Source organism: Theropithecus gelada, chromosome 6, assembly GCF_003255815.1.
Source record: "Theropithecus gelada isolate Dixy chromosome 6, Tgel_1.0, whole genome shotgun sequence".
In the NCBI taxonomy this organism is placed as follows: Eukaryota; Metazoa; Chordata; class Mammalia; order Primates; family Cercopithecidae; genus Theropithecus; species Theropithecus gelada.
The window spans coordinates 127,270,077-127,293,382 of record NC_037673.1 but is presented as its reverse complement, the minus strand read 5'-3'; the positions used below and the strand labels follow the sequence as shown (position 1 = coordinate 127,293,382).

The following is a 23,306-nucleotide window of genomic DNA, read 5'->3' as shown; positions in this document are numbered from 1 at the left end:
TACCTCATGTGAGTAGAATCATTTGTATTTGTCCTTCTGTGACTGGCTTATTTCAGTTAGCATAACATCCTCAAGGTTTATCCATACTGTACCATATGACAGTATTTTCTTCTTTCTAAAAGGCTAAATACTATTCCATTATATATTTATACCATCTTTTCTTTATCCACGCATCAATTGTCAATGGACAATTAGATTGTTTCCATCTCTTGCTTACTGTGAATAATGCCACAATGAACATGGGAGCTCAAGTATCTCTTGCTGCCTTCAAAATTTTCTCTTTGTCTTTGACTTTTGACAGTTTGATTATAATGTGTCTCAGTGTGACCTTTGGGTTCATCCATGACGGACACTGTTGGGCTTTGTGAGTCTCTATATCCATTTTCTTTCTCACATTTGGGAAGTTTTGGGCCATTATTTCTTGTACTTCTTTCTTTCTCTGTTTTCCTTGTGAGACCCCATAATGTATATATATTGATGTGCTTGCTAGTGTGCCATAGTCCTTGGCTTTCTTCCCTCTTCATTTTTCTTTTTGTTCCTCTGTTAGGATAATTTTAAATGACTTGTCTTTGAGTTCACTGATTCTTTCTTCTGCTTCAAATCACTCTAGTGAATTTTTAAAGTCAGTTATTTTATTCTTCAGCTCCAAATTTTTATGTTTGGTACTTTGTAGTATTTTCTATCTCTTTGCTGTTTTCCTGAGCTCATGGGGCATCCTTATGAAGATCATTTTGAATTCTTTGATAATTCATACACCTGTGTTTCATTAAAGTTGGTTTCTAGAGATTTATTTTATTCCTTTGGTTAGGCCGTGTTTTCCTGTGTCTTTAGATGCCTTGTTACTTTGTGTTTGGATGCACACATTTGAAAAAACAGCTACCTCCCCTAGTATTTACTGGCTTCATACGGGGACCTTCACAAATCAGACTGGCTAGTGATTCTGGTGACCTCTCAAAGATTTTTTGGTGATGTGTCTTCTCTGGACTTGTGCGTGTCAATTCTTAATTACCAGTTTTCTTTTTTCTGAAGCTCATTATCTCTTCCTCCCTCTGGTGTTCATCTGGAGTACTGCAGGTTCTCTGGAGCTGTCGTTGGTCACCCAGGTTTTATTCTCAGTGGCACCCTGTCAGGGTCCCAATAGCATTCTGAGTCAGGTTAGGCAGAAATTCATTTCTCAGGCAGATACTGGAGAAGCTGGAACATTGGACACATGTTCCACTCCCTCCTTTCCCCCTGAGGGAGAAACTACCAAGTTGCATCAGCCTCTGTCTTCTGCACCACAGGTCCTTGGAGTAGCACTAAGCTACTCAGCTGTTTTTTGTTCTTAGTGATTCCCAAACATCGAAAATATCCTGCATCCCACAAGTACCCAAAATAGATGGAACAGAAGCCAGGCCCGCAGGCAGACCTCTGAAAAGCTGGAAATGTCGGATAGAGACGGCAACTCTTTTCCTCCCCAGCAGGAAGTCAGGATTAGGAGTTTTCTCCCACTTGTGCTGTGCTGAACTGGGGGTAGGGGAGAATGGCAAGTGAGTTTGTTATAATTCTTACCATCACCTTTGTGCTTAGTGGCTCCCAACTTGGTGCTGTTTCTTGTCCATGCTCATATTCTTGAAAGACAGAAACCAGTCCCTTGGGTAGCCCCACAAAATGTCTGAATATTAGGCGTATGTTCCAGTCTTCTCTTTCCTTCCCCAGGAAGATGCTCGGAGTTGAGAATTACCTCATGATCACTCTGGGCTATGCTGGGGATATGGGCTCTGTTGAGTGATTGCCACAAATTTTCCTGTTGGTCAGTGTGACTGGTTTCATGTTCCCCAGGGTGCAGGAGCCTCTGATCTAGTTTCTGGATTTCTCACAAAGGGATCTGGTCCATGTGTTGTTGTTGAATCATTGTCTGTAGGGGAGAAGAATGGTTTGGAGCTTCCTATTGTGCCATATTGCTGATGTCATCCCCCAAGGAAGAGTGTTAACACATAAATGACTTAGAACAGTTCCTAGAATTTAATCAGCACCCAATAAATCTTAGCCACTTTTGTTCTTCTGCCTTAAGAAGGCTGAATTTTTTCTTATATGCCCTATTACTTATGTTACTTTGAAAATTGATAAAATAATGTAATGAGAATTACAGTGTTAATAAAAAAGTACTGGTATGTTGACTACAACTTCAAGAGAGAAAACAGAAGAACTAAAATGAAGCCATATTTGTTTCTTTTGAATCACTAACACACTAGTCAGTATAATTACTGGCTCTTTTAAGATTGACAGGAGAAGTATTGATGGGCAGTAAGTAAACATCAATGCTGCTTTATGACAGTTTCTGAACAGCAGAATTTCTGTGGTCTGCAAGTACTGTGATCCAGAAGGAAGTAGACTAACAAAACTCATAAGACAAATAAATAATACCATCAAACCAGAACCTCTTGGCAAACTATAACAGTGTCAGTTCTTTTTTTTTTTTTTTTTTTTTGAGATGGAGTCTCGCTCTGTCACCCAGGCTGGAGTGCAGTGGCACAGTCTCAGCTTACTGCAACCTCCACCTCACGAGTTCAAGCAATTTTCATGCCTCAGCCTCCTGAATAGCTGGGACTACAGATGCATGCCACCATGCCTGACTAGTGTTTTGTTTTTTTTTTTTTTTTAGTAGAGATGGAATTTCACCATGTTGGCCAGATTGGTCTCGAACTCCTGACCTCAGGTGATCCACCTGCCTCGACCTCCCCAAATGCTGAGATTACAGGCGTGAGTCACTGTGCCCAGCCTAGAGTCAGTTCTTATTGAAGTTACTTAAAATGCCACTGGACTTCTGTGGTAAGACAGGCACTACTTGGTTTCAAATCTTTGTTTAGAAAGGGTTTGTAGATGGCAATAGTGGGCATATGTATTTATATTATATCTGTAGATATAATATATGTCATTATAGAAATTTCTAAAGCATCGCTATGGTTAAGACACTATCTCTGAACTGAAGTACTTTTGAGAGTAATAGGGCGCCAGGATAACAGGTCTAGAGCACCCCAGAACTTATAGTCACCCTATGATCACCAAGAAACATCAAATCCTTTCATGGTAGAAGGAAGATGTTAAAGCCTGTGAGATTGCCCCTCTCTTGGCTCTCATCTGAAGACTTCTCCATTTTGGCCCTGTTTTCCTATGTGTCTGGACATTTATACACGTCTGGCAGTGGCTGGTTGCCATAGATAAGTACAGTTCTTGATTTTGGGCATGGGTTAAAAAATGATTGTAGCAGCTCTATGGAGTTGAAAATTAAATATACATTTAATTTTGGACATGAAGGATGTCCTTTCCTTCAACTGTAATGAAGAATATATTAGATATATTTATGTCTATATTTCTATTTATATATGTATCTGATCATCTATTTTTTCTCTTGGCCTGATATGCTTTGATTCTGTCTCCACCCAAATCTCAACTTGAATTGTGTCTCCCAGAATTCTCACCTTTTGTGGGAGGGACCCAGGGGGAGGTAATTGAATCATGGGGGCTGGTCTTTCCTGTGCTGTTCTTGTGATAGTGAATAAGTCTAATGAGATCTGATGGATTTATCAGGGGTTTCCACTTGCTTCTTCCTCATTCTTCTCTTGCTGCCACCATGTAAGAGGTGCCTTTTGCCTCCCACCATGGTTCTGAGGCCTCCCCAGCCATGCGGAACCGTAAGTCCAATTAAACCTCTTTTTGTTCCCAGTTTCGGGTGTCTTTATCAGCAGTGTGAAAACGAACTAATACATGATCCAAACATGTTAGAATTTCTTCCTGAGCCCTGCACTCTCTCACTAATTAGAAAGAACTATTCTTTGGTGATAATCTAGAGAGAAATCAAAAGTGAACAACACAGTCGGGGGAAGACCACGTTAGAGGCTTTTTTCCCCCAAATTTTTCTGTGATGTGACATTAATAGCACTTAATCACTTAAAAAATTGTTCCAAAATCTCCCTGGAGCCTCTTAGGATGCTTTTATTTAAAACTAGTAGCTTCTGGAACATTTTCCACGGTTCAGCTCCCATGGGTTCCTATGTGTAGTGCAGAGCTTGAGAAATATGTCAATACTTCCCTTAAGTCAGAAATTAGTTTAGCTTCTTGAGGTCACAGACCAGATGTACTGTTGCAGTTTTATGAGATTGTACTTCTCTGCATGGTTTATGCTCCTGTTTTTAATTTTTGGAAAAAAGATTCTCTGGTTGCTGCTATTCCACACCCGACATGCTGAGTCCTGCTTTTCCTTCTTCACTGTTTAAAACAGGGTGATGTTTTTCTGCATTACACAAGTGACCTTGAAATGGAGACACTGATCTCAGGGGTTTAGGTTCTATGTATTTTCTCCTGTTAAAACCAAGAAATCTAGTCATGGAATGCATTGGCTTACTGAAATTCCCTGGGGCTTTTGACTATGCTGCTTTGAATTTCCTGCATTCTTTGTTTTTAAACTGTGTGTGTGTGTGCTCGCGCGTGCACGTGCATGTTCATGTGTGTGTTTTGTGCACCTTGAATATAGCATCAAGGCAAAATTTCTGGAGAGAACAATGCAAAGAATGTACTTCTCTAGAAAAAGGAAGTCTAGATAAAATAGTCTTTCTGGGTTTCCAAATGCATTGTGTTTTATATCTTTTGTTTCTTGAAAATTTTTGCTTCCTAATAGATTACCTCTAAAATCTTTTTATATAAAAATAGCTGCAGCAAGGGCATTAAAAAATCTCACATCTGTGTGGAGTTATTTTGGGGGAAGTCAATTGAAAAGCAGAATAATAATTAAATAACCTTTGAATAACTCTTACATTCTGGGTTAATCTGAATCTGCTTTCCCCTGTGTCCAGCAGTTTGAATGTTTTGAGTCAAGTAAAGGCAGTGTGAAAGAGTGATTAGCATGGGTGAACTTTTGGACATGCAAGGCTCTTTTAGGTCCAGATAAGCAGTATGACAAAGTGGTGAAGAGTCCTGGCCACAGCTGGACGTTTCCAAGTTTGAATTCCTAGACCTGCTCTTACTGGGGCTACCTTGGACATGTTACATAGATTTCCTGGGTCACAGTTTTCTCATCTGTACAGATAATGATACCTAATTCACATGGTTGTTGTGATGGTTAAATGAAATAAAAGCATAAAGCCAATTAACTGACACATTAAAGTATTCAATAAGCAAAAGACATGTTTTCTCATTTATGATGCCAATGAGTACAGGGGTGCAGTCTGACCTTGCAGAACTACTCAGCTCATTTTTATTCTGCTGCTTTTACTTTCCCAGTATTAGGAAAAGCAAACCTTCACACCATGATTCAAATGAAATCTCTTGAAAATGTGAGGATCATTTAAATCACTAACCTATGTTGCTCTTTTCCAATACTTGCTCATAATGCTTATACCTTTCAAATAGTGGGGATACAGTTATAGGGCCTTTGTTAAATAAAGTACTTTGTTCCAAAAAAACCCCCACTAAAACTGCAGACAAATAGAATTGCATAAATCAACATAATACCTATTTTTATTACCAAAGGAGCTTGCACATTTCTTTTCAGTATCTTTAAAACTCGTATTAAAAGTTTTACAACATTGATTTATTAAAAGTGATATTTAATATAATTTTGTTCAACTCTTTAATGATAATGGCTAGCATAGGATGCTATGTGTTGGGCATTGTACTACGTGCTCCATGAGGCCTGGGGTCTCACAACTATATTCCTTGTTATATCACCCAATTAATGAGTAAGAAAATGGAATCTAAAAGAGGTCTAGCAAAACTGCCAGCAAAAGGCAGAACTGGCATCTGGAAACTTGACCTTGAAATGTTCATGGTGCTAATAAGGCCTCTTTACCAGTCTGCCTAGATAATAAGATTGAGGATGACCACCTACCTGCTTTCGATCTGGTAGTCTAGAATTTTAGTAGTTGTGGCTATGCAGAGAGTGCCTATGTGACAAGTCCCCTATAAAAACCTTGAGATCAGAGTCCTACAATGGCTTTATTGGCAGAAACATTATACATATGTTGCTGTATTTCACTGTTGGAGGGGCAGTGAGCTCTCTGTGGCCCTTTCTGGGAGAACACAGTAAGCCTGCATGTGAATGCAACCAGACTCTGTCTGCTGTATTCTATGCCTTGTCGATTTGGCTCTGTAGCCTTACTGTGTTGTAAAAAATCTTTGCCATGAGTACAAATCTATACTAAGAGCCATCAGTTCTTCTAGGGAGGTGCCAAATGTGTGGGTGGTTATAGAATTGCTGAAACAAGTGGTAGTCAAAGTCTGACACAGGTGTGGATGTGACTTTTGAGAGGACAAATTATCCATCAGTTAGGAACTTTATTTACATCACCTTCCTAAAAATTGCAAATGGTATTAGTTAGTAGAGCTGAAGTTACAGCCCTTTTAGGAGCCTCAGCTCCAACACCTCATGTTGGGTCATTGTATGGAGTATAATATGCACTTTGTAAACTATATGCATACAGACATACAATGGTTAAAAATTGGCCAGTATGTCCAATGTCTGTCTTCTTTTTGTGTGTATCCTGTGTTTTTATTGTTTTGCAGCTGAATGCCAAACATAGAAGATAATTACAAATATTCAGCTGTGTGAAAGTGAAGATAGGGCTTTAGTACAAATGGGAAACATGAATTTTTAAAATAAATGCTTAAATATGACTTGTGTTCTACAAACATCTGGAAGCTAGGTCTGCATAGCGGAGCTGTCTCATCTCTGGGCCCATCATGATGATCATGATCCTTCCTCCCACACAGTAATCAATGCATGGGATCAGAATGCCAATGGCTAAAGATGATCACAATGAACCCCCTTTCTAGAGCTTTTCCTATTCCTCTCCAATTGTTTATCTTCTTAAATAAGATTTTAGATGGTTTTATTTTTTTCTTTGATTTCCCCCTTGCTTTTAAGCCATATACAATGTGTCTGTTATTCTTACAACAAAGAAACCTGACATTTATAATCAGTATTATAACATTTTGAATATACCAGTGATATGGTGTGGCTTTGTGTCCTCACCCAAATCTCACCTTGAATCGTAATCCCCACATGTCAAGGAAGAAACCTGGGGAGAGGTGATTGGATCATGGGGGCATATTTCCTCCTTGCTGTTCTCATGGTAAAGAGTGAGTTCTCATGAGATGGTTTTATAAGTATTTGACAGTTCCTCCTTCACATGTTTTCTCTTGTCTGCTGCCATGTAATATATTCCTCCTTCCCATTCTGCCTTGATTATAAGTTTCCTGAGGCCTCCCCAGCCATGTGGAACTGTGAGTCAATTAAACCTCCTTTGTTTATAAATTACACAGTCTCAGGTAGTATCTTTATAGCATTGTGGAAATGGACTAATACAGTAAATTGGTACCACAGAGATTGGGGTACTGCTATAAAGATAACCTGAAAATGTGGAAGCAACTTTGGAACTGGGTAACAGGCAGAGGTTGAAACAGTCTGGAGGGTTCAGAAGAAGACAGGAAGATGTGGCAAAGTTTGGAACTTCCCAGAGACTTGTTAATGGTTTTGACCAAAATGCTGATAGTGATATGGACAATGAAGTCCAGGTTGAGGTGGGTCTCAGATGAAGATAAGAAACTTCTTGGGAACTGGAGCAAAGGTCACTCTTGCTATGTTTTAGCAAAGAGACTGGTGGCATTTTGCCCCTGCTCTAGAAATCTATGAAACTTTGAACTTCAGAGCGAGATGATCTGGAATTGAAACTTATGTTTAAAAGGGAAGCAGAACATAAATGTTTGGAAAATTTGCAGTCTGACTATGCAGTAGAAAAGCAAACCTCATTTTCTCAGGAGAAATCCAAGCCAGCTATAGAAATTTGAATAAATAATGAGGAATTGAATGTTAATCACCAAAACAATGGGGAAAATGTTTCCAGGGCATGTCAGAGACCTTCATAGCAGCCCCTCTCATCACAGACTTGGAGGTCTAGGAAGAAAAAATGGTTTCATGGGCCAGGGCCTTGGGTGCATGTGCTGTGTGCAGCCTTGGGACTTGGTGCCCTGTGTCCCAGCCACTCCAGCTTTAACCATGACTAAAAGTAGCCAGGGTATAGCTTGGGCTATTGCTTCAGAGGGTGCAAACCCCAAGACTTGGTGGCTTCCATGTGGTGTTTGGCCTGTGGATGCAGAGTTTAAGAATTGAGTTTTGGGAACCTCCACCTAGATTTTGGAGGATGTATGGAAATGCCTAGATGTCCAAGCAGAAGTCTGCTGCAGGGGCAGAGTCCTCACGGAGAATCTCTGCTAGTGCAGTGCAGAAGGGAAATGTGGGGTTGAAGCCCCCACACAGAATCCTTGCTGGGGCACTGCCTAGAAGAGCTGTGAGAGGAGTGCCACCATCCTCCAGACCCCAGAATAGCAGATCCACTGACAGCTTGAACTGTGTGCCTAGAAAAGCCACAATTACTTAATGCCAGCTCATGAAAGCAGCTGCAGGGGCTGAACCCTGCAAAGTCACAGAGGCAGAGCTGCCCAAGGCCATGGGAGCCTACCCTTTGCATCAGTGTGCCCTAGATGTGAGACATGGTGTCAAAAGAGATTATTTTGGAGCTTTAAGATTTAATGACTGCCCTGCTGGATTTTGGACTTGGATGGCCCCTTTGTTTTGGCTAATTTCTCCCGTTTGGAATGGGAGCATTTATTCAATGCCTTTACCTCCATTGTATCTTGGAAGTAACTGACTTGATTTTGATTTTACAAGCTCCTAGGTGGAAGGGACTTGCCTTGTCTGAGATGAGACATTGGACTTGAACTTTTGGATTAATGCTGGAATGAGTTAAAACTTTGGGAGACTGTTGGGAAGGTATGATTGTGTTTTGAAATGTGAGGACATGAGATTTGGGAGGGGCCATGGGTGGAATGCTATGGTTTTGCTCTGTGTCCACACCCAAATCTCATCTTGAATTGCAATCCGCATGTGTCAAGGGAGGGACTTGGTGGGAGGTTATTGGATCATGGGGGTGGTTTCCCCCCTGCTGTTCTCATGATAGGGAGTGAGTTCTCATGAGATTTGATGGTTTTTAAAAGTGCTGTTCCCCCTTCACTTTCTCTTCTCTCCCCTGCTGCCTTGTGAAGAAGGTGTCTGCTTTGCCTTCTGCCATGATTATAAGTTTCCTGAGACCTCCCCAGTTATGCAGAACTGTAAGTCAATTAAAACTCTTTCCTTTGTAAATTACCTAGTCTTGGGTAGTATCTTTATAGCAATGTGAAAACAAACTAATACAACCAGAAATCACAACTAATTTGTACATATCCACAAGATTGTGAGGGGGTAAACAATAGCAAATAGGATCTCTGAGTTATAAAATTGTGAAAAAACTGTTCTCACTTGCTAGTTTTTTGTTTTTCTCAATTTCTCAGAGCAAACATTACTTTCATAATGAGGTAATGTATTAATGTTTATTATTTATTTTGAAATTTTGAAATATGCTGGGATCTTGGGAAGGTCAAGCCCATTCATCAAAATATTTCTTTTTGGGAAGAAGTTTACAAGACCCTATGTTCAAGAACATTTAGGTGTTAGAGTCATGAAAAAGGTTGGGGTGAACCCCTGAGTCCCACTGAGGAGGTGGCAAAGAATGTCCACACTACAACATGTGAATATCCAAGTGCTCTTTTTAGTGTAAGGTAGTAGGATTAATTTTATTGATGAGGTATCAAAATCACACTATTTGATAAACACACAAGCACTTCTAGTCATCAATAAACTACTTTTATTTTGTAGAATTTTATAGTAGAAGCAACTTTAAGAAATACTTGTTTTAGTAAATATTTCTTCCCAAGATGAGGAGGCTTAAGCCTAAATAAGTAAAGTGATTTTTTCCTGAGTAGTAATGAAGGAGTGGAAAAATCAGGGTAGAAGTCCGTTTGCCTAGGTTCTGGGTCAGTACTCCATGGCTGTGTTTAATTTTCCTTAAAGTGACATTTTTCACTAATTAAATGTCAGGTTTTGGCTTAGCTATCTTTTCTAGGCATTACAAACTCAGCACAGTAAAGTAATTCTGTTTGCTTCTAGTTGCTCAAGGAAATTAGATTAAACATTCTGGATTAACTTTACTCTTTTTTAAGAGACTACCCAAGAGACATTGTAAGAAACATTTCAAGTGTGAAAATGCTAAAGCTGGACATCTAGAGAAAGTAGGAGTGGAAAGTGAGTCTGAGGAATAATTAATAGATTTTAGAGAAGTAGATAAAATAATCAATTGGGCAACTGTTTTATGAGTTGTTGGAGTCGAACTTAGTGAGCATATTTCCTGTGAACCCCCAGTTATTTCCAATAGCTCTGGGACTGGCTTTACGGGTACTCCATTTCCAAGACTACTTTTTTTCTTTTCTTTTCCTTTCTGTTTTTGCACAGTGAGAGCTGCCAATGCCAAAGCAATCGACAATGTTTCATGGAAAAAATAAAAGCTCTCTGTAGTGGATATTAATGGTAAATTATTTTTAATGATTTTTCAAATTACAATTGAATCAGAAAAGTTATTATTTGACTTGTCCTGTTGAGTAAATATTAAAAGAGTTACACTACATCTGTCTCCACCACACTTTCTGAACCTTGACAGTCAATTTCAAATGCATTTTCTATTTTGTCCTTATTCTGGGTGTAGGAAACTTACATGGCAGAGTCCCTGGAACTGGACTCTCTCTTTCATTTCACCTCTCTCCACACCGATTTGTTAGCTATTTAAGTATTTAATAGGATATAGATTTTTTCATTTCTACCTGCCAAGGAGAAACTTGAGTGGCTAAAAAAATCCAAAAAACCAGAAATAATTAAATGTAGCTTTTGAGAGCTCATAAGTAAAATTATAATTCCAATATAAAAGGAAAAAGGAAAGGCCTTGAATGAAGTGACTATGTTTTCCTCAAATATGTAAGCTAAATCACATATACATCTTTGATACCTAGAATAAAATTATTTCCTTTAAGTTCACAAAAAAGCAATTTATAAAATAATTTTAGGTTTATGTTAGAGGACATCTGACCAAATATAATACTAAGTGTACACTGCCATGAGGCCTGAAAATTAACTTGGTTTTCATTGTAAATATCAAGTCTTTGTAGACACTATCTTGTGTGTTGTATGCCTGACCTTCCACAGGCTGGAGAGGTCCATTTTTTGTCCTACTTAGGAATGAGTTCAATTCCTGTGCATCAGTTCAACTCCTACTTTTGTGAAGATAGGTTTGGAAGCTAAGCAACTACCTATTCTTCCGATGTGCAAGGTTCAGCTTAATGATGGCTGGTGGGATGTCATGAGACTACTTTTGTTCATCTGTTTTGAGTTTAAAAGAAACATATTCAAATTTATACTTTCAGTTGAATCATGGAAGCATGAATGTTAGTGCTAGAAAGAAATATATTGAGGTCCAATCTTCACTGCTATCCAGTCTCCCTCATTCATACCTAAAAGAATTGACAATGGTGACATCCAGTGATGACTTTTTGTTTATAATTTGGGATACCTCTTTTATTCATAGAAGCATTAGAAACTAAAAAAACATGTCAGATTTCTTAGGACTTAAACAATTTTGAAAAATAACCCAAACTTTTCCCCTTCCATGTGTAACTAATATAAATTACCTCTTAGAAATGGAATGGCCACATTTTGAGGCATCATTTTCTCATATTAAATCCATCCATTTCCAGATGAAGACGGTATTGTCTTGTAGAAAATAGCCAAGATTTCTCCTAGGCTGGTGAGACAAGATTTTCCAAGTATCCTTTTAAATATATTCCATAAGTGTTGGCTTTTTTCTTTATAAATTATAAGAGTGATGCATTAATACACAGAGAGGGAGGGGAGGAAAGGAGATAGAAGGAGGGAGGGAGGGAGAGAGAGAGAGCAGGAGAGAGGGGTGGAGAGAGAGAGAGAGACACTAATTTTAAATTTTAATCTGCTGTTTACTGAATAGCAAACTATTCAAATGTGATTTAAAATTTCTCTTGACATTTATTGCATTTTGCCTTTCTATTATATTTGGTTTAACAGAAATACATAGTCTGGGGTCAAGTCACCTAATCTCAACCTTGATCTGAACCTTTTAAGTCACTTTCACAAGTTTCATAAAAATATACTATGAGAGTTCAAATAGACAATAAGAATTTTCTAATAGAGGATATTCTTGTATTTAAAATTCTAAGTCAGGGATGGGTGCTAACATTCCTCTTTCTAAGGTTATGTACAGATTTTAGATAAAATGGCCAGTACCTGTTTTGGCAGACCAGAGAAGCATCCTCTTTATGTGAAGAATGTGATCCTACTTTCACAATCCAGGGGTGACCATGAGAATCTGGATGATCTTGTCCAGAGACCAGGCACCATTCATAAATTTCTTTCTGTTTTCCTTGCTTATGATTTCCTTCCTCATGGTAAATGACAGAGCTCCAGGTTTTATACCATCAGTCAAGCAGCAGTAGGAGGAGAGAGGAATGAAGTGGCATGGCTTCTCCTGTAAGAACAAGTTCAGAGGGGGTAGGCATCACTCCTTATTACAGTCTGTTGTATAAAATTTAGTCACATGGTGATGTGCAACAAAATACAGGGCTGAGAAATTTAGTTCTTATTCTGGGTAGCCATGTATGCACCAGAAATCAAGGATTCTATTCCTATAAGTGCAAAGGAGAGAATGGATCTGAGGGGAGCCACTAACAGTCTCACCGATACTCTTTGGTAGTTAGAGTCATCTTGGGAACTCTAAAAATATGTAATACTGGGCTTCAAACCTGGAGATTCTGAATCAGTAGGTCTGGTTTAGGCTCACTGGCTGAAATGTTCCCAGGATGTATCTCAGTGATGAGGTAAATCACCAGAAAGTTGTATTCCAGTGGAATTGCCTTTTCAGAAAACCTATTATGCTCTCAAAGCTTTCAAAGGGAGAGATATGATAAATAGCTATATGTGAAGTGTCTCTGCACTTTTTTGCAAGTAGAACTTTTGTCAAGGCTATTATGCATTATGTTGTTTAGTCCTTCTTATGTAAAGGAGGACTTGCGACTAATTTCTTTCAGCGCTCAGACCCAGGTAAATACATTCATTTTCCTACACACTAATTTTGTTGTATTAGACAATTAAACCTGTGCGATCCACTTATTTTTTCTCTTTGTTTCAGCTATGGAAAGCAAAGAGCTTCGATGTTCAGGTGTTGTAGCTTTTCTTAGAATTTGTGCAGATAATTTCTTCTGTCTTCTGACAAAAATAATAAAAATAGGAGTTTCTAAGTTTTGTAAATTTAGAATACATTGTGAATAATGACAATAACATTTAATTTTCCAGTGCTTATTTTGTGAGAAGCACTATGCTAATCATCTTATAACATCAACCCGGGTGTATCACCAACTTGTATAATCCAACATGGTTTGGTTTCTACATAGTGTAACTTTCAAATAAACATTATCCAGCCCCATTTATTAAATAGAGAATCCTTTCCCCATTTCTTGTTTTTCTCAGGTTTGTCAAAGATCAGATGGCTGTAGATGTGTGGTATTATTTCTGAGGGCTCTGTTCTGTTCCATTGGTCTATATCTCTGTTTTGGTACCAGTACCATGCTGTTTTGGTTACTGTAGCCTTGTAGTACAGTTTGAAGTCAGGTAGCATGATGCCTCCATCTTTGTTCTTTTGACTTAGGATTGTCTTGGCAATGCGGGGTCTTTTTTGGTTCCATATGAAGTTTAAAGCATTTTTTTCCAATTCTATGAAGAAAGTCATTGGTAGCTTAATGGGGGTGGCATTGAATCTATAGATTACCTTGGGCAGTATGGCCATTTTCACGATATTGATTCTTCCTATCCATGAGCATGGTATGTTCTTCCATTTGTTTGTGTCCTCTTTTATTTCACTGAGCAGTGGTTTGTAGTTCTCCTTGAAGAGGTCCTTTACATCCCTTGTAAGTTGGATTCCTAGGTATTTTATTCTCTTTGAAGCAATTGTGAATGGAAGTTCATTCATGATTTGGCTCTTTGTTTGTTTGCTACTGGTGTATAAGAATGCTTGTGATTTTTGCACGTTGATTTTGTCTCCTGAGACTTTGCTGAAGTTGCTTATCAGCTTAAGGAGATTTTGGGCTGAGATGATGGGGTTTTCTAAATATACAATCTTGTAAATGGCGCTGGGAAAATTGGCTAGCCATAAGTAGAAAGCTGAAACTGGATCTTTTCCTTACTCCTTATACGAAAATTAATTCAAGATGGATTAGAGACTTAAGTGTTAGACCTAAAACCATAAAAACCCTAGAAGAAAACCTAGGTAATAACATTCAGGACATAGGCATGGGCAAGGACTTCATGTCTAAAACACCAAAAGCAATGGCAACAAAAGCCATAATTGACAAATGGGATCTAATTAAACTAAAGAGCTTCTGCACAGCAAAAGAAACTACCATCAGAGTGAACAGGCAGCCTACAGAATGGGAGAAAATGTTTGCAATCTACTCATCTGACAAAGGGCTAATATCCAGAACCTACAAAGAACTCAAACAAATTTGCAAGAAAAAAACAAACAACCCCATCAAAAAGTGGACAACGTATATGAATAGACATTTCTCAAAAGAAGACATGCATACAGCCAACAGGCACATGAAAAAATGCTCGTCATCACTGGTCATCAGAGAAATGCAAATCAAAACCACAATGAGATACCATCTCACACCAGTTAGAATGGCAATCATTAAAATGTCAGGAAACAACAGGAGCTGGAGAGGATGTGGAGAAATAGGAACACTTTTACACTGTTGGTGGGATTGTAAACTAGTTCAACCATTGTGGAAAACAGTATGGGGATTCCTCAAGGATCTAGAGCTAGAAGTACCATATGACCCAGCCATCCCGTTACTGGGTATATACCCAAAGGATTATAAATCATGCTACTATAATGACACGTGCACACGTATGTTTATTGTGGCACTATACACAATAGCAAAGACTTGGAATCAACCCAAATGTCCATCAGTGACAGATTGGATTAAGAAAATGTGGCACATATACACCATGAAATACTATGCAGCCATAAAAAAGGATGAGTTTGTGTCCTTTGTAGGGACATGGATACAGCTGGAAACCATCATTCTCAGCAAACTATCGCAAGAACAGAAAACCAAACACCGCATGTTCTCACTCATAGGTGGGAATTGAACAATGAGATCACTTGGACTCGGGAAGGGGAACATCACACACCGGGGCCTATAATGGGGAGGGGAGAGGGGAGAGAGATGACATTGGGAGTTATACCTGACGTAAATGACTAGTCGATGGGTGCTGACGAGTTGATGGGTGCAGCACAGCAACATGGCACAAGTATACATATGTAACAAACCTGCACGTTGTGCACATGTACCCTAGAGCTTAAAGTTTAAAAAAAAAAAAAGCTATAATTGCCAACATCAGGAATTAAGAATGGAACATCACTTTAGATCCTATTGGTATTAAATTATGTATGAGGATACTATAAAAATTTATTCCAATGAATTTTAAAAATGCACAACTTAATTACTAGTAAAGAATGATTTGCCAAACTGATGCCTATTTCTGACATGAGTAGAAATAGAATATATGAGCCATCATTTTGTAACTCACCTATTCATATTCTCTGTCTATATTCAAATGGGATGTTTGTTTTTTAAAAAATTGATTCATGGGGGAAAAAAAAAAACAAACGTTGTCCAGCCAACAAATGTAACTAAACACAACACCCAACTTTTACTTAGATCTCTCAGAGATGAACATTAACAGGAATACAGCTAATTAAACACAATGAAAGGTCCTTAAGTGTCTTTCTTCTTAATCTCCTGAATCTTTTATGACTCAGCAGTTGCCAAGTTTCCCCAACTCTCTCTGACATTCAGTGAGTCTGTTTCCCTTTTCTTTTTGTCATTCCTTTGTAGTAACACTTTGCATTATCTTTCTGTGACAGAGGACAGAACTTCCACTCTCAACTTCTGTTGACTGAGCAACTACATTCTAGGATGGCTGGAGGACCAGGCAACCCCAGACTTGCTGGTTCTTCCCCACTTCCCACAGATGAATTTTGTGGATCTTTTTGAATGCATTGATCTCCTCTCAATGCATTTTCTACCTGGCTATGCGTTTGAGGTATCCCCATGAGAAGACATGGAGGTTTTGTAAAATTAAGTGACTTCTCCAAAGTCACCCAGCTAAGAATCAGGATATTGAAGTCCAAGGAGTGCGGCTTCAATGTCTACATGACTAGACACTCTGTTCTCTTCTTATGCTTTATATGGCTGGGATGACAGCAAAGTTATTCTTTTCATAGTTTGAAACCATTTCCAATATTATCTTCTAGAAACAGTATTACCTCTTCAGATTACTTATCAGAATTTATTTAATTACTTATTTTTCTTCCAGTCTGCCATTGCACTCATCATAAGCTCAGTGAGATAGTTTTGTCTTTTTCACTACTAAATTCTCACCATTATATGCAATATTGTGTTCAGAGTAAGCAAAAAATAAATACCCATTGAAATAATGACTAGATCACTAGATGAAAAGAGTGAGTTACCTTTCCCTACAACTGTGGAAATTTTTTGTCACTAATAGTGTACCTATCTTTATAATGTGAAGTTTTCTTGGAAATGAAAAATAGTTACTTGTCACAAAAACTTGAGACCTTTGGTATATAGTAATGAGATAGCCTTCTTTCATGGCTCATAACTTGATTATGAAGGAAATTACAAAAGCAAAGTTAAAAACAAAGTTTTTGTCTGTGGCAACACTATATGTGACACAGTGAAGAAAACAGAATTTTAGAGCCAGTAAAGAAAGGTATAAATCCCAGCTGTCGTATCCAAGACTGTGGCCAGTCTTGGGTAAGAACATTAAATAATTTAAACTTTAAATTCCTCATTTTAAATTGGAAATACTACTTATTCAATGTCATTGTTTATTTTTTAGTATCCAATATGAGATGTATGCAAAAGGTCTTTGAAAAATCTGAATATGTTTATTATGTAAATTATTAAAATTTTAACTTGTTAAATGTCATGAGTAATGACTGCATCATCTTTGGGTTAAAAAGTACACAATAGTGTCCCAACTGTGTTCTCTGCTTTTTTCCATTAAAATATCAGAAGAAAGGAGTGTGTGGGGCTTTTTTTTTTTAACTTTCTTCATTAATTTTGAACAATAACTATGCCTGTTATCAAATGCATTTCCATTGATGAGTTCATAAACTGAACAATATGCCTATCACATCCCACATTTCACAGACTGTTATAACATTTTTGGTTTTATAAATATGGTTTGGTAATGTTGTTCTATAGTATTATACAAGGTTTTCTGAAAAAATGAAATTTATTTCACTAAACAATTAGCAAGATAAAAGTTATTTTCTAATCATCTTGTCAAAAAATAAAATTTGAGCAATAAACAAAACATAATATCTCCATTTGGTTGAATTAAACAGTTACAAATCTAATCTTATCAAGGTTATTAAAAATCATTATGTACATTATGTATTAAAGCTTTATCATAATGAAACATTTTTAACTAAGAGTCTCCAAAATGAACAATAACTGCACTTTAGCAATGTCAATAATTCAAAATATGAGTTAAACAAAATTAGGATCCAAGACAATTAATTCTAAATATATTACAGATTATAAACCATAGGGAAGTGGCAAGCCTCTATGGTTATATTGCATATATATTAGCAATTATATTGAAAAGTTCATTTGAAAACAAATATATAAAAGCTCTTACAAAAAACCCTAGACATTTCTTAAATACAAATTTTGATGAGTCCCAGTTGCACAGTGCTGATACTATTTTTCCAATGGATTCCAAGAGTCTGTTCCCACTTTTATTCTGTGTATTGCAATGAAATAGTCAGCTTTACCATAACACTTATGGAAAGCACAATTGCAAAGAATGGCTGATATCCTTGTAACTTACCTTTAAAACTTAAGGTAAGGTTTGAAAATATATTTTGCCAGCATAATATACATTGAACTGGTGCACATGTCTAAGAAAACTATCTCGCAAATATATATTCATTAGATCATTGCCTTCTTGGGGTCCACATATCACTTGTGTTAAAGATAAGCACCATCTGTTCAGAATGTTTTAAAATAAATGCACAATCTCGTTTCATTGTGTTTTCTCCCCCATGATCTTCATCATTAGACTCACCTAATTTATTTTACATCTGTATTATCTGCATGACTATAGACACTCCAAATAGCAATGTCTCTTTTAGGCATCATTTTGATCTGGACTCTCTAAGAGTTGGAGGATAAATTTGATTAACTCTTTGAGAAGAACTAGACCCAAACTCCATTATAAAGTACATAAAATTTGTAAATCATTAACTTAAGCACAAACACAAAAAGACCACATATAAATATACCTTCTATGTGCCTTTTGGTCCATTAACAACTATCTCTTAATGAGGAGTGAACAAGACTAATGTATGTTTCCTACTTCTATTTGGGACTTTGTAGTTGGAGTGGGGCATTTCATTTAGCATCATTTGCTCAGTCATTTCTGTGGCTCACACCCAATCATATCTCACATCATTCCATGACATTGATACTGTACAGATATATTGGGCGAAGCTTGCTTTATTGCAACCAATAGAAAAAAAGTAACTCTGGGTAATTCAAGCAGAAAATGGAGGTAGCTACACAAACCAAAACAAAAAAACAAAAAAACAAACAAAAAAAAACATGCCCCAAACCAAGCAATTATGGTTTTGGGAAGCAGGGACAAAGGCTGGGTCTGGCACCATAGTAACTGAAGTGCATGGAGCCAATGTTAGGGTGCTACTCTTTTTGTGAGTCAGCCCATGTCCCCATGGGACCCCGTGTCTTTCTGTTTGAACTCCAGATTCTCAGGAGAAAGGCATGGACTCATCCGACTTTTTTTCTAGTGTTTTTAACCCCTATTTTCACCAGTCATGGGCAGCAGGGTAGTGGAACAGCACAAATATGGTGGTGTTGGCATTGCTGTGAGCCAAGATGTACCCTAATTTTGTGTTTGTCACAGTTGGTCACTCTCATCAGGGCTGATATGATCATTGGAAAAATTTTTTCTCTTTATACTAGTAATTCCCTAAAGTTCAGCATTCAAGCACAGAATCTTTATCAGGTTTACATCTACAGCTCTGCTTATTTCTATTTCCATTAGTTCTTGCTCAGATTGTGCAATGCTACAGTTATGACTGCTGACGCCCAACTATGACAAAATGCTCCCTTCTGTACTTCTGGAGCAGGATGGACTCACCCACCTTTTTACAAAGAAGAATAAACTTTTGAGCTGAATGAATCTTTGAAAGATTCTCCTCCAGTACGCACAAGTAATTTACTCTGCAGTTAAGTCCTGTCTCCACTACCAAATATTTTCCTCCCCATTTCTACAGATCTGTTAATAATGGCCTATGGGCCTCCTGGAGTTTTGCTATTTAATTATTTTATGTTGGTTAATGCAGAAAATGAATCTGGACAGTACTTTATTTCAATCTGTCTTCAAGGTCCTGGAGAGATTTACTGAATATGGCAAGCTTTGTTTAATGTTCATTCAGTTCTTTCACGTCCACTTACTGTGGAAAAGAATGACTGAGATGAATGGTGACTCTGTGGCATATTTACTTGCCCAGCTGGAAAATTGTTGCTGCTGCTTTCCGAAAAACTTTCCAACCTAAATTAAGGCCATGTTCCTTGAAGTTAAAATGGGAAAAGACAAATCTATACTATAAAATATATATTGTCTTTTTTTGAAATCATGCTCTTTGATATATTTTTTTCAATTTTATAGCAGTAAAGTTTCAATGAACTCAAAATGATATTTTTGTTTCTTCATTTAAGGAGTAGTGCCAGCAGACATAGTATCTATTTCTAGTTTTGACTCATTGCCTGACCTTAAGTAGGTCATTTGAGCTTTTAGGTCCTTCATTAATGAAATGGGAATATTAGTATTTATATTCTTAATGGAAACCAACAGAATTTTTATATGAAGAATAATTGGCATGGTTGAGAAGGTGTTGGTTGCTCCCACCACCCAAAGGATTCACATTTTTACCATGTTTTCAAATTACTTGAAGATTTTGACTATCTTCCAATCTTTTCTTGTGTTTAAAAGACAATTCTGATGACGACACTTCATGTTCTGATCATTGCGGTGCTCAAGGATTGTACATTAAGGCTAGCGCAGTGGCTCATCCCTATAATCCTAGCATTTGGGAGGCTGAGGTGGGCAGATCACTTGAGGTCAGGAGTTCGAGACTGGCCAACATGGTGAAACCCTGTCTCTACTAAAAATACAAAAATTAGCTGAGCGTGGTGATGTGCATCTGTAATTCTAGCTACTAAGGAGGCTGAAGCACAAAAATTGCTTGAATTGAGGAGGCAGAGGTTGCAGTGAGCCAAGATTGCCCCGCTGCACTCCAGCCTAGGTGACAGAGCAAGACTCCATTTCAAAAAAAAAAAAAAAAAAAAGGATTGTACATTAAGCATTGGCCACCTGATGCCTCAGATGCCTTCATTATGGAATCACGATTGCCTAAGTGGGCTAGAGACTATAGGCTTATTTTGATTTGTGCAAATCTAGGAAGTTATTTGGGGTACTAAAATAGTTTCTTAGTATTATGAAAACCCTTTCCTTATTCCAGAGTCCATTGAACCTGATCATATTGATTATATTTAAAATGTTTCCATAATTCTCTCTGTTATAAATGGAGGTTAAAACAAAGATTATGGGACACAATCTGATACCAGAACTCTATTTTTCTGGAACTTTCTTCAGCTGCATTCTTTCCCCCTTACGAATTTATAGTTGAAAGACATTTATATCTTTTTACTATCCAATCACACAGAATCTAATTATATATTGTATTGCTTCTGCTCTTCTTTGCTGTAGTTGTTGTAGAAACTTGAGAACACTCCGAAACTAAGTATGATTCAAGAAAGGCTAATGCTTTTCACCTTTAGTTTTCTTTTACAGTTTTTGTTTTTAAGAACGGTATACGCCATGCTTACTTTGCTTATGTTTTAAAGTGACTTTATTTATAATGATCGCAGCTACTATATCCCAATTGCCAAGAATTTGATAGGAATCATGCTAATGACTGAATACATATTATCTAACATGTAGCATCAGTATCTCAGTTGTCATAAGACAAGGTTGTTATTCCGTAGGTATTAGATATGTGCTGATCATTACATAAAAATATTGCTTTGTGATTGTAACATCATTGTAAGTGGATAATCTGCTTAATATTGGAAGTGGAATCATTTTCTTCATTATTAATTTGTTCTATTATCTATGTCTCATAATAATTTGGGTAATACATAAAGTTCTATGACATTTAAAATTGTAGTCATGCAGAAATTGCTTGGTTGTTCCTATAAAGCTAAGTAGGTAAACAGACATGTTTTGAATAAAAACTTCAGGGACATCTAAAATACTAATCTAGACTCAGAAATGTTTAATTTCATTCCGTTTGGAAGTCATGTTAGTAGTGGTTAAGTACATAGGTTCTGGACTCCAACTGCTAATGTCTAAATACATGCTCTGCCACCTTCTTACTATATGACTTTGGGCAAGTTACATAACTTCCCGTACCTTAGCTTTCTCATCTGTAGAACAGAAACAACAGCTTCTTATTAATTGGGCTCCCTTATTCTGCTGCTTTTTTTAATATGTACTCCAGTGTCATTGGCTCCTTATGTCTCTCATGATAGAGTCTAATATACATTGTACAACTGGATTATCCCAGGAAGTACACCCTAATTAAAACTATTGTGTCAGTTTGAGTTCAATGAAGTGGAACTGCTATGAATGATGCAGAATAAGAGATTATTCTAATACTAATTTAAGATTGTGTTTGAAACAAATGGGCTTTGAATTTTAGCCAATGTTTTCCTGCTTGTTTTGAGATGTTGTTTTTTTTTTTAGAAATGTAATGGATTAGGGTGATAGGATAAAACAGCAGAAATGTCCCAGGCATATTTGTATGGCAAAGTTGGCATTTCATATCAGTGGAGAAAGTATAAAGTATTCAATAAGTAGTTTTGAGGAAATTGGTTATTCATTAGGAAAGAAGTCAGGTTATATGTCTAGTACATGCTGTTCACAAAAATTCTATGTGTGATAAGAATTTTTATATCAAAATCCTGAACTATAAAAGTAATGATAGAAAACATATGACTATGATTATGACTTAGATTAGCATAAACCATATTAATCAAGGCACAAAATAGTGATTAAGATTGATAAATATAAATTTGATGTCAAAATTAGAAGCTTCTTCATAATAAGCAACACAATAGAAGAAAATGTTTCCAATGTATATAAACTAAAATTGGATTCATATCAAGAATATATAAAATTTCTGTAAGTTGAGAAGTGGTATAGCCTGAATGTTTGTGTCCTCTCAAAATCCCCAAGGTGATGGCATTAGAAGGTGGAGCCTTTGGAAGGTGATTGGGTCATGAGGGCAGTGGAGTCCTTGTGAGTGTAATTAGTGGCCTTATTAAAGGAATTGCAGATAGATAGCTTGCCTTTTTCACCATGAGAAGTTACAATGAGAAGACAGTCTAGGAAGTGGGCCCTTGGCAGACATCAAATCTGCCTTGATCTTGGACTTCCCAACTTTCAGAACTGTAAGAAATACATTTGTGTTGTTTATAAGGCACTTAGTCTATGACGTTTTGTTATAGCAGCTCAAACAGACAACCAGAAAAGAGAAAGAAAGAAAACCCATAGAAAAGTGGAAAAAAGGCTACAAATGTGGTAATAGTGGTTTGCCTCTTCAGAGAGACCTGGCATTTGGAGTGGTAATAAAAGAGGGATTTAGTTTTATATATAGGATTATGATTTTTTCAAAGATAATCTATTTTATCTTCATATATTCTAAGTATTAATTTTTTTCTTCAAATGTGGAACAAATTATTTATTTAACTATGTTTTTCAATTAATGGGAAATTTATTCATTTCTGTAGTTTTGCTATCCAAAGACTACTGTAATGAGTATCCATTATGTATCTCCCTAAGAACATGAGGGAGATTTTTCTTCAAGATAGATTCCACGAATGGAACTTCTAGCTCATGTCTGACACTCAGGTTTAAGTTTAGAAAGTATAGATAAATTGCTTTCCAAAGCACATGGGACAATTTATACTTTCACAATCAGTGTATATCTGTTCTAGTTTTTCTGTGTCCTTGCTAACAATCAATACACTCATTCAAAGTGAGAAATATGATAGCTCAATAGAAATATGGGCAAAGGCTATGGATACTCATTTACTGAAAAATAAACATAACAGCCAGGAAAAATGAAATTATGCTTGTTCTC

The 23,306-nt window shown here is 37.1% G+C and overlaps 1 pseudogene; it reads right to left on the bottom strand.

Annotated features, from left to right (window-relative positions):
• LOC112627073 overlaps positions 1-23,306 on the bottom strand; it is a 103,198-nt pseudogene that overhangs the window by 1,745 nt on the left and 78,147 nt on the right.